Raw genomic sequence first — 10956 nt, 5'->3', positions numbered from 1 at the left:
TGATGTACTGCATCTTGTTCTGGGTTTGCTGCACTGTGCCCATGACATTTTGATATTTGCATCTTTTTCTTGAGGTATTTGTCTCTTTGTCTGGTCTACAAAGATATCGCAGGTCTGTAGATCTGTTGGATAATCTATGGGGAAAAAAATGCTTCTGGGGGCACATGCAACACTACCCAAAGCACTGCTTACCTGGAGACAAGCACTCCTCTGTCCCAGATTATTAACAGCACACAGCAGCAGAGGTGTTGCAATCTGCCCCTTGTACAAAGCCATTGGCTCATCATCTCAAAGACTGGAGAGCTGGATATCTTTGGTGCCCATCTCCTCCAGAATGACTTACTATAAATGGTTGTAAAGAACCACTTTTCCCAAAGACCTGAGGGCATGAGTATTTTTCCATCTGCCTTCTGATAATGAGATGACATTTGTCAAGTGCTGTTAGAAAGGAGGGCAGGGAAGGGAAACTGTTTCTAATCAAACAAAACAGGAGATTGCAAAGGAAAAGATGCTGAAATATTGTTTTAGGCTCACCCAAACAGTTTTGTTCCATCAAAAAGAGAATCTTTTTTCTTTTATTTCTTTCTAGAGCCCTTAAAATAAAAGGTTTGACTAACAGGGAAAATGTTGGTCAATTTTAAACAACAAAGAACCTGTCATTTGGAAAGAAAGAAGTCTGAGCGCTGTCACATAGGGAATATCAAATTGAAGCATTTTCTCATTTCCAAACCAAAACATTTCCATCTAGAAAACGTGAAAATGAGGTGTTTTGACATGTTCAAAAAACTCTCTTTTACTACCTTCTTGGCTGAAAGCATTTGGCACACTCAGTCAGCATCAACGCATTAAAGTTTCAGTTCCTGAAACATCCAGCTTACAGATAACTGAACTCATCACAGAGCATGACAAGGCTTGGGCAGCTCTGAAACTGGAAGGGCCTGGAGCAGCAGTGATGCCCATGGATTGAAACATTTATGGCTGCAACTGGTTGGTTAACCTCATTCTGACCCTCATGTAGAAGCGCTGTGAGCCTTTGGGTCTTAGGAGAAGAGGGGTGGAGGTGCCCTGTTGGCAGCAAAGAGACCCTACATGCAGCTCTCTGCATGGCTAAGAGGACAGACAGCCCTGCCTTCTTCTTGGAACCAAGCCCACATCTTGCAGCTGACATCAGTCCACTTATTAGTAATACATTAAATCCCAATTGTTTCTTAATTCTTTTGAAATGGGATAACAGGGCAGTTAATTAGCACACAGTGAAACATGCAATTCTGATGAGGAAGCGCTGGTTAACACACCAACCACCAAATGTCAAGATGCGTTTTTAGCACTGAATGGAATTAATTTGCCAGTGTTCCCTTGTTAAATGTCAGGTCCTTATGACTTGTATACATTAAACAATTCAGGAATTGGAAAGCACTTGTGTAATCAAGTTAAGCGTGAGGCGGGCAGAATTCTTTCACCTAAACAAACCTGAAATTTTCCTTTTCCAATTAATATTTCATTTTATAACAGCCGCCACATTAATTCTTAATTAAATGCTTATTTGAGACACTCTACTGATTAGTGTGAACTAATGAGGAACAATATGAATTGTTTATCCAGCTTCTAGTTATTTTCCTTCATAAAAGGAATGGTGTTTGGAGAACTTCTGTCGTGTCTCGCAGTGCCCTAAAATGACTTCCTTGCAGACTAACTTTCATAAGGGCCACAGGAGCATCATAAATACGTGGAGAGGTGACCAGAAGTTGTTATGCTTGTCCCTCTCTGCTCTGCTTTGCTCCAGGCAAGCTCAAGATAGCATTTCCCCCAGTATATCCCCCAGCACATCCCCCAGCTTTCAGTAAAACATAGTCTAGAGAATTCCTGAATGTAGGGTGACATACACACCCTTGTAGTCAGCCTCCCAGCAAGAAATCCCCAGCAGGAATTGCCTGTATGCTGGCTTTGGCACTGCTGAGGGCATGAGCAGGCATTTCCATGGTTCTTTCTACACTACCAAGATCTATTTCATTCACACCCTGTGATTATGTGTGTATAGTCAGGGCTGTTTTCATCTCTGTTTATGACTCAGCCTTTATTGACCATGAACCTCTTCTGCTATTTTACCACCAAATCATTCAGAATTGTGAGCTCTTCCTTCAGCTTTTCATAGGCACATTCAGATTTGGCTGCTTTAAAGGCTTCGTTCGTTTATCTTCATTGTAAAAACTTCATCATTTACTTTTACCTCCATCTCAACCACTGACTAATTATGAAGAGGCCTCTCATTTCTTCAGGACAGCTTCATTTCCTCAAGAGTTGCTACTGAAGGGACCTCACTGACAGCTTTTTGGAAATACAAATGCATCAGTTGGGTTTATCGACTGTGTACCTATCAACTCCCTCAAAGAACTCTCATATTTTTAAAGAGAGAACATGCTTTATATCTATTCAGCTACTCTTTTTTGACTGGTTTTTACCAGTCCGTGATCATGTCTGTATTCTTCCAGATGCTTCAGAGCTTCCTTTAAAAGCTTGTTCCTCATTTGTTGTCTTACACTGCTGTAACACTGGCATTGATTTAAGCAATACTTTGCACAACACAACAAGCAGATCAGCAATTTCATATTGAATTCCTTTAAACCTCTTGGGTGAATGCCATCTGTTCCTGCTCATTTCCCACTGTTCGTTGTATCATTTCTTTAAAAGCTTGTTCCTTAAGTTCTGATGGCTGGTCAGACACCCTCTTTAAAGAAAGACTTCCCTGAGCTCACAATAAGCAAAGAAATCATTTTTCCTCTTTTCTAGGATCCTTAACTTCCTGTACTTTCAAACCTCCATCACCTTGCAGTTTTCTAGCAGGCCTTCTTCCAACATATAAAAACAAAAAAAAAGATTTCAATCTTTATTTCTTCAGCAGGTAGTTTCTTAGAAGATAATCCAACTTACAATCTGATCATTTCATATTTAAGTTAAAAGAGCTACTCTATGTTCATCCTGTTCTAAAAAATGACTCATGCTTTTTAAACAATTTCTGTTTGACTTAAACAGATTCCTTTACTCTGTTGTTCCACTGGCATCCCCTATTTTAGGGCTGCTATGTCTATTTCAGTGGATGGTATGCCCTTGCTACACGCTTCTCATACTGTATCTCTAAATGGGTTTACGCCATCCAAAGATATTTCACCCTTTCTGCTGCTCCTTTACCTTTATTTTTAGCAAGATTTCTCATTTTTATGTCATCTGTTCTTCATGCCCTTTTAAAGGGAGTCTTTATTAAAGGGAATTCTCACCTGTGACTTTCTCACTTCCACAAAAACGCACAAATACAAGTACATAATGATCATCATTACAGAGTTACTCTTCGGTAAATGAACATCTGGAACAACATCTTTTCAGTACAGAGGCTTAAATCAAGAATTTATTCTTTCCTGATGGGGTCTCTGAGCATTTGCTTCAAGAAGTTCCATCCAGTGTGTCTAAAAATTTGTTTCTGTACCTCAACTCACAGTAACATCAAACCTCTCCATATGGATGATGAAAGACCCTCGTTAAGCTGTGGATTTTCCTCCCACATTAACTTAACTCTAGCAGCATCCAAGTGAACTTCAGTCTATGCAAGGATTTGCAAAGTTATTAGGTTATGAGTAGCCTACCTGGCAATTCATTGGGATGTGCAGCACTTCTGCATCCTCTTTGCTACTTATGACTCCATGGACTTTCTGTGCCCTATGCAAGCTTCACATACAGCAAGTCAGTATTTTCTTTCTGGACATAAACAAAGACATTAAGTATTGTCAGATCAAAATTAACCACTGGTGGATGTCCACAGGAGTTCCCCCTCAGTGGAGCTCTTCTTGAACACTGTAGCAAAAGCATAAGAAATGATACCAAATACAAAGAAGTTACAAATAAAATAAAATAAATTGGGTGATCAAGACCAGAAATTATCTCCCCAAACCAGTGTTCCCGAATTATTCTCACTCCTCTTTCCCAGCTGTAAAATCAGAGACTCTCTCCTCAGAAATTTCCGTCAGCAATTCTACCACATCCCTCCTGATGGGATCTGACCTCAGCAGTGTATGCATGTGAATGTGCCACACATTAATTCAGCAGCACTGCAAGTTCTGCTGCTGAGACTCCCTTTAGACTTCTGGTAAAACCCCAACCACACAGAATTTCATGTTCAAGTCCCTTTTTGCACCAGTGAAGCTAGAATTTCTCCCCTGACTCTCTCTTGTTCTGTGTGGGCAAGTCTGGCTCTGGCCCTGCATAGGCAGCGTGCATACAGGAGGACAGGCAATGCCATGTCAGGAGCTTGTCAGGCTTGTTGGATTATTATTTTCTCATCTTTCTGCAGATTTCTCAACTCTGCTGCCTGTGGATGGTGCGTCTTGCCACCCACTCCATTTCTATAATCAGGGCAGAAGCAGTAGTTAGAGAGAATAGCTCAAACGAGGCAAATCTCCCTCTCTGAGAGATTAAGAAACTAGCTGTAGCTCTGGCCTAATTATTGTTTTTACATAATTAGCTCTGGTCTGGGGGTTGCAGACGAAATTTCGTCAGGGTATGAGAAAATTCCCCATTCAACCTTCCCAGCAGAGACAGAGGGTGCAGGCAGCAGCTCCCCCAGACCAACAGGCAGAGCATCCAAATATCAGCATGAAAGAGTAGTTTCAGCTGGCACATAGGAACTGTGATGTGTCTTGGCAATGGCAGCAGAGAAGAAAAGAAAAATAGGAAGTGAAGTGTTAGAAAACCATGGCGAATTGAAGTATCATGCCATGAGGGTTGCTGGCCATACCATCAACTGAGAGCCATCTCGAATGGAAATCTTTATGGCCTTTGGCCTGATGGGAGATGCTGCACATCCTCTCCTGGAAAACAGACAGAAAATTTCCTTCAGGTTGGTCACTGAATGAAGATATTCACAGAAAGAGAATTTTTTCCATCCAGTTCTCTGAACTGTGGTAACCCCCTGCTCCCCTCTCCCTTGTTTTGTATTCTCGTTATTTCTGTTCAAATCCTAGGATGCTTAATTTGGAAGTCTTAGGAAATTTCACTTTTTCGAAGAAAGACATAAAGGCTTTGGAAAAATGTATTTGGTAAATCTAAAATTTACCCAACTTGGGATTATTTTAATCAGAAGTTTTCATGGAGAGGAGCAGTTTCCAATGTAACAATGCTGTACAGGCACACATTAAAAAAAGAACACATTGTCCTTTGCAGCTGATCCTAATTGCCTTCGAAGGTCTACGAGTCTCTCTCCAACTCAGTAATGGATTCAGGCTCAGAACATTATTTATGATAATGCCAACAATGAAAAAAGACATAACTTTATTCTGCTTGCAGAGGTATCAGGCAGCTCGTTTTTGAAAATCTCAGAAACAGCCTGCTTATTTCTTCCTTATTCCTTTCTCCTGAGTGTAAGATGCAAGCAGATGCAATTATGTGCAGGCTGAACTTGTGTCACGTACAATTTCCTACCACCCAGAATTATAATTAATATGTTTTTGGGACCTGTGCATCAGCAGTTCTGCAGAAAGTCCCCATCTTTTATCATCATCCAGGGCCACACAGGGCAACTTCCAAAGCGGAGCATGAGATGGCCTTGCTCCCTGCTACATTGGAGCAGATCCTTTTTTGAAGGGCAGGAAAAAAACCATTTGCCCTCTGCTCATGTAAATCAATACTAATACCAGCAAAAAAATACGGCTTGGCTGAAAGGAAAGAAAGATGTAGATAGGATGGCAGTTCTCAGCTGGTGTTTCACTCTCTTAAAGATGTTTTTTTTTCCTGGGTGTGAGTTTGCAATTTCTACATTCCCATTGTGTTGATCTTAAATATTAAATAAGAAATGGGATTTAGGAGAGTTGGATCGATTCTTGCTGTCCTTGCAGAGATACAGGGATTTTGAGTGCCTTGAAAGCAGCAGACCCCAACTCCACCTCCCCCTGCACGGACAGGACTGTACAGATGGGGGCACTCTGACTAAATTCATTCTGGTGCTCCTGCTAGAGGTAAGGTGAAGGATGTTTCTCCAACATGCATATTTTAAATGACCGTTTCTGCCTGAGTCAGAAGGAGAGACACAACCCAGTCAGGTTGTTATTATTAGTGGAGCAGTGGAAAAATAACCACCCAGTTAGCCCAATGAATATTGATTTGTCCCTAATCAAGCCCAGGATGTGTCACGTGGTAGTCTCAGTGCCATGCATGTGCTCCCATACACACGCAGCTGATAATTGCCCACTAAATCATGTGATCCATGTCCTGGAAGCATCAGGGCAGTGTGGAAGTGATGCTGGCATGAGAGGATTTGCAATGAATGCCTGACCCTCAGGAAAGAGTTAGCTGCCTCTGAGCTGAGGTAAAGCTTTGTATAAAAATGCTGGGGCAGAGGATTTTAGCCAGTTTGGTTTGTACACATCAGGCACACTGACCATGCATATGTACCCTCATGCTCACCTCCAGGGGGGCTCTCCAAGGGACTTCTGCCATGTACATCTCCAAAAGCCCACATGGTTACTGAGCCAAGCTGTCCCGTGTTTGACACCATCCTGGTGCTTCCAACTACTTTTGCTGCAGTGAAACACGAGCTCAGGCTCCAAGCAAAAGAGTTGTCCATTGTATAAGAAGAACAGCCCTGTTTTATTCACAGCAGTAGGTTTTCAATCAATTTCGTATCCGAAGGAACACATTTTATCCTTCTCCTCCTCTGGGTCGTGCACCTTTCATCCTCACTCTTTTCCAATTGATGCCCAAAGGCTGGTGCTTCTCCATTTCACTCTGAAATGCTACTGGGACTTTTTTCCTAACTGTGGGAAGCTGGAAAGGTACATTGGGGTTCCTCTGTGCACATCACTGCTGACCACAATGGGACTGTGATGAGCTGGTTACCTGAACTTATTGCATCTGTCTGCAAGATGAATCCATCCCATAGCAAAATGCAGGGCAGAACCTTTCAGCTCTGAAACTAGACCTGGGGGAATAAAAAAAGAGTCAGGCTCGCAATCTCACAATGTGCTAATTTGCTGCTATTAATTTAGGTAGTTAATTTATTGTCACTATGGTTTCTAGTGTTATTATGTAATCCTACTAACAGGATGAACTGCCCAGCTGGTACTCAGTGAGTCTGAAACTGTGAGTTATACTGCTAGAAAATCAAGCCATGTGGAACAGGAGCAGAGACTGACTTACCAAAGCTTAAAGCTCACACAGGAATCTGAGGAGAAATTTGGACACTGCTGGACCAACAGAAAAAAAGGGGGAACTTAGGTTCAAGGAGTCCAGGTGTAATGGAGGGAGATGTATGCTCCATGAGAAAAAGACAGAAGGGATTTTAAAGCTGCCCAAGGTGGCCGTGTCTTCCTGGTCTATCATCCAGCATTGAGTCGTGGGACCATTCCCAGGTATTGTGCGCTTGCGTGATCCCTGCCCTGAACTCCTCTTCTACTTCTCTAGAACCTCAAGCGACGCTCTCTCCTGAATGCTCTGTTCTACTCTGGGAACCTTTCTGACCACAGATCTCCATTTCTCAGAATCCTTGAGTCTGAGATCTGAGCCCAAACTTGCATTCAAGTCATGCACAGGGACACAGCCCCAGAATTAATATTCCCAGAACCAGTGGGAAGTTCGGAGCATTTCCCTCCTTCCTCCCTCCTCAACCTATGCTACAAATGATTATTTTCTCAAGAAAAAATAAAGAAAAAAGATAAAGCAAGCATGATAAAAGCAGATGCTTCCTCCAAGCTCAAAGGAGGAACGAGCACCAGAATGAAAGGGGAAATCTCATGGCTTTGACCTACCTGTGAACCATTGCAGCAGTTGTAGCCTTTGGCACGTTTTCTTTTACCCAGCTTGTTTCCATCTTTGGGGATTCACCTTGGAACCCTTCTGTTTTCCACAAGACACTGGCATCCCTGGCTGGTGGACTGCAATTTCACCTTTGCCAATAGAAAATGGATTGATGCAGTGGGATGGATGAGCTCTGCATGATGGTTAATGATTTAGCTGAGAGGAAGAAAACACAAAGATGAGACAGATCAGCTGGCTTAACTGAGGGCTGGCGACAATGAGGGTCACATTTATTTGGTTTGTTTTGATAGGTATTATTTCTGGGTAATAGCAGCAAGTCCTTCCAAAACTTGCAGGCTCAGCCTTCACCTGAACATTTTAAACTATTTCAGTGCACAAGGAAGAAATAAAGATGACTGGAATGAAAATTTCAATTTGGTTGTGAAGCAATTGCAGAAAATTTGTTTCAAACTGGCCCCACTTTGTCTGCACTGCTGACCTCACCTCAGGAGAGAAGAGGAAGAAAATCCCAAATCATCATGCTACCCACCAGCTTTGCAATGCAGCAGAACCCATGGTAGTGCTCTGGGGAGGATCCATTTGTTTCATCTGCTCCGATCTCTCCAGGTGATACATATTTAATCCAAGCTTGGCTGATCCCCGGTGACAAACTAGAGTGGTCCAGCATAGACACATCTGGACTATCTCACTTGTAGGATCAAGTTTCCAAGCACTGCTCTGGTGATGTACAAGCTAAAATTGTTTATGAGTCACTTCATAGGCTTGGTTGGACACAGCTGAGGATGAGCAAACAAGGCTTTCTTATAGAAGAGTTACCTTTCTTATAGAAGAGTTTCAAGGCAGAGATGAATTCCCCCTGCCCAAGGAGTCCCAGGCTAGCTGCAGGTAAATCCACAAGTAGCAGGCAGGAGATGCCCTGGATGCATAAGGCTCAAGGTGATCAAGGAGGGTGAGTTTGGCTCAGTCACCAAATCCACCTCACGGTTCTGGAATTCAACCCCATGTGTGATAGGGTACACAATTTTCACAAAGGCCCTGAATCATGCTTCAAAGACTCCAGGCAATCAAGAAGCTACTTCTCACTTCAAAACCTGATCTCCCTTACAGTTCCCAGATAGCACCTTATTTCTGACTTGAATCCATCTGCTTCCAACCTTTACTGACTGAATCTTACTCTGTTAGTTAGACTGAAAGCCCCTGGCTATCAGAAATCTTTCCCATCTGTTGGGACTTACACTCTATGATCAGTTTTCCTTTTAGGTTTGCTAAATAGATTCAAGTCTTTCTGCAAGTTTTCCTGAGTGCAACATTCTAGCATAGCCCCTTCCTGCACTGAGGTTGGGAGTGGGGGAATGCTCTATTTTTCCTGTAGCTGATTAGCAAGCAGATTTCATTGCTTTCAGAAAGAGATCTGTGAAAGACCATGTAATTCCAGTAGCAAGCACATTCTTATGCAGACTATATGCATTTGTGCAATCTAGGCAAAGTTATTTAAAATAAATCAATAAATAAGATTAAATAAGAAGGTTCCTATTTTTTCTTCTGTAATATTCCATAGCACAAGTTGAGGAACTGCTTCTAAATATTCATGGAGAAGCATAGATTAACTACTCCTTCTCTTCTACAGATAGCCTCTCTTTTCCCTATTACCAGATCTTCACATGCTGTTCCTCACTTTGGACTGACAGTTCCATATTACAAAGCTAGCTGGCATGCATTCACATTGAAAACTTGGTTCAAGCATCTGAGGGGTAGTAGAAGGGTCAAAGTGTAGAGCTGTTTCCTGAAGATGAACTGCAAGGTGTTAAATAATGCTTTCATTCTCACCAAGGCGGAAATGATGTGCACTAAGTAGACTTAAAACAAAGGCAGAATGTTCAAGGATATTAGATAGGTATTTAACTTCTCCAATGTGTTTCTCAGCCCTAGGTATGCGTATCCAGGTAGGATGAAAACTCACCCTCTTTCCAGATAGAGAATGGTGCTGCTGCCCAATTGAACGCTATCACCCACATAAGCTGTGTAATTCTTCCAGTTCACCCCAGCCATAGTGATCACAAAACCTGGAAAGCTGCTCTGGTAATTCTGCCTTTCTTCCTACACTGCAACCATAAAAAGCTTCCCACTACTCTGCAGGTCCTTCAAGGGCCTTCATTACTTCTATACAGAAAAATATCATGGCCTTCTGGGCTGCAAGAGCACACTGCTGGCTCATGCATACTGCAAAAGAGGGCAATAGCAGGGCCTTCTAATGGGATACAAACACCATGGAGCATTATCAGGTAGCAAAGACAGAAAATCAGCTCACCTTCTGCCAACAACCAATGACAACACAAGAGTGCAACCCCTATCCAAAGAAATGCCATTTGCTCAGTTGCTAACCCTTAAATCAGGGTTGAGGAGGGGTGGATCCAGGCTCCACACCTTCTGGTCACTCAGGTGTATTGCTCGCACCTGAGCTCCCTGTGTTAGCCACACCTTCTCACCTGGTGCTTAACTACTGGTTCAGGCTGTGACATGGCAATTCCCCTGTGCTCATTTCTCATAGCAATGTCCCTGGCATGAGCCCCAGGGAGTCAGCACCATCCCCTACAGGTAGGGACTGACCAATTTATGGGGCCTTCAGCTCCTTTCAGAAGGGAAAATCTCCCTTGAAAGTGTTCTTGGTGGGAAGGCCACTTGCACTGTAGTGAAGTGTTTCTTTACCGATGAAGATGGTGCTAACCCATCTGGGGTTGTCCAGCAAACAACTCAATTTCTAGAGCATCTGCAAACAGAGATTGCTGTACTTCATTACCAGGGCTTCAAAGTTATTTTGATTAACTACTGAGCTTCAAACTTATGAGAAAACCCAAGGGATATATAGATCCATTCACACTCTGTGGGATGTCTGAGACTGAAGCTACAACACGCTGAGCTTTGCCCCAGGTAAAGACTTCTAATGGGGGAGACAATTCCCAGGGAAAATGGTTTGTCTCGAGAGTCAGGCCCCAACTCCTCTCAAGCTGTGAAAATTAACCATGTTCCTATATAAAATAGAACACTTAAATTAAAATTCACTACCCTTGTTCAAATAGTGAGTGAGGTGTATTATACTGCTTATTTTTTTAAGCCTCTCTGGAAGCTTGCACTGTATTGGAATCAACTTTGTGTTTTCCT

The 10956-nt window shown here is 42.5% G+C and overlaps 1 long non-coding RNA gene across 4 annotated transcripts; it reads right to left on the bottom strand.

Moving 5' to 3' along the window:
• Window positions 1-1152: 1152 nt before the first annotated feature.
• LOC125701871 (uncharacterized) lies at window positions 1153-10142 on the bottom strand. 4 transcript variants are annotated; one of them, XR_007380387.1, is made up of 7 exons: window positions 10106-10142; window positions 8327-8713; window positions 7788-7992; window positions 6448-6961; window positions 4784-4856; window positions 3636-3747; window positions 1153-2725 (listed from the first exon to the last, which is right to left on the bottom strand). It is a non-coding gene; the product is annotated as an uncharacterized LOC125701871 (long non-coding RNA). The 4 variants fall into 4 exon arrangements; XR_007380386.1 differs by having other exon boundaries at window positions 8327-8783; window positions 10106-10141; XR_007380385.1 differs by having other exon boundaries at window positions 8327-8529; window positions 8614-10135.
• Window positions 10143-10956: the final 814 nt, after the last annotated feature.

Source organism: Lagopus muta, chromosome 17, assembly GCF_023343835.1.
Source record: "Lagopus muta isolate bLagMut1 chromosome 17, bLagMut1 primary, whole genome shotgun sequence".
Taxonomy (NCBI): domain Eukaryota; kingdom Metazoa; phylum Chordata; class Aves; order Galliformes; family Phasianidae; genus Lagopus; species Lagopus muta.
The sequence above is the reverse complement of the archived record's forward strand: the minus strand, read 5'-3'. Positions and strand labels throughout refer to the sequence as shown.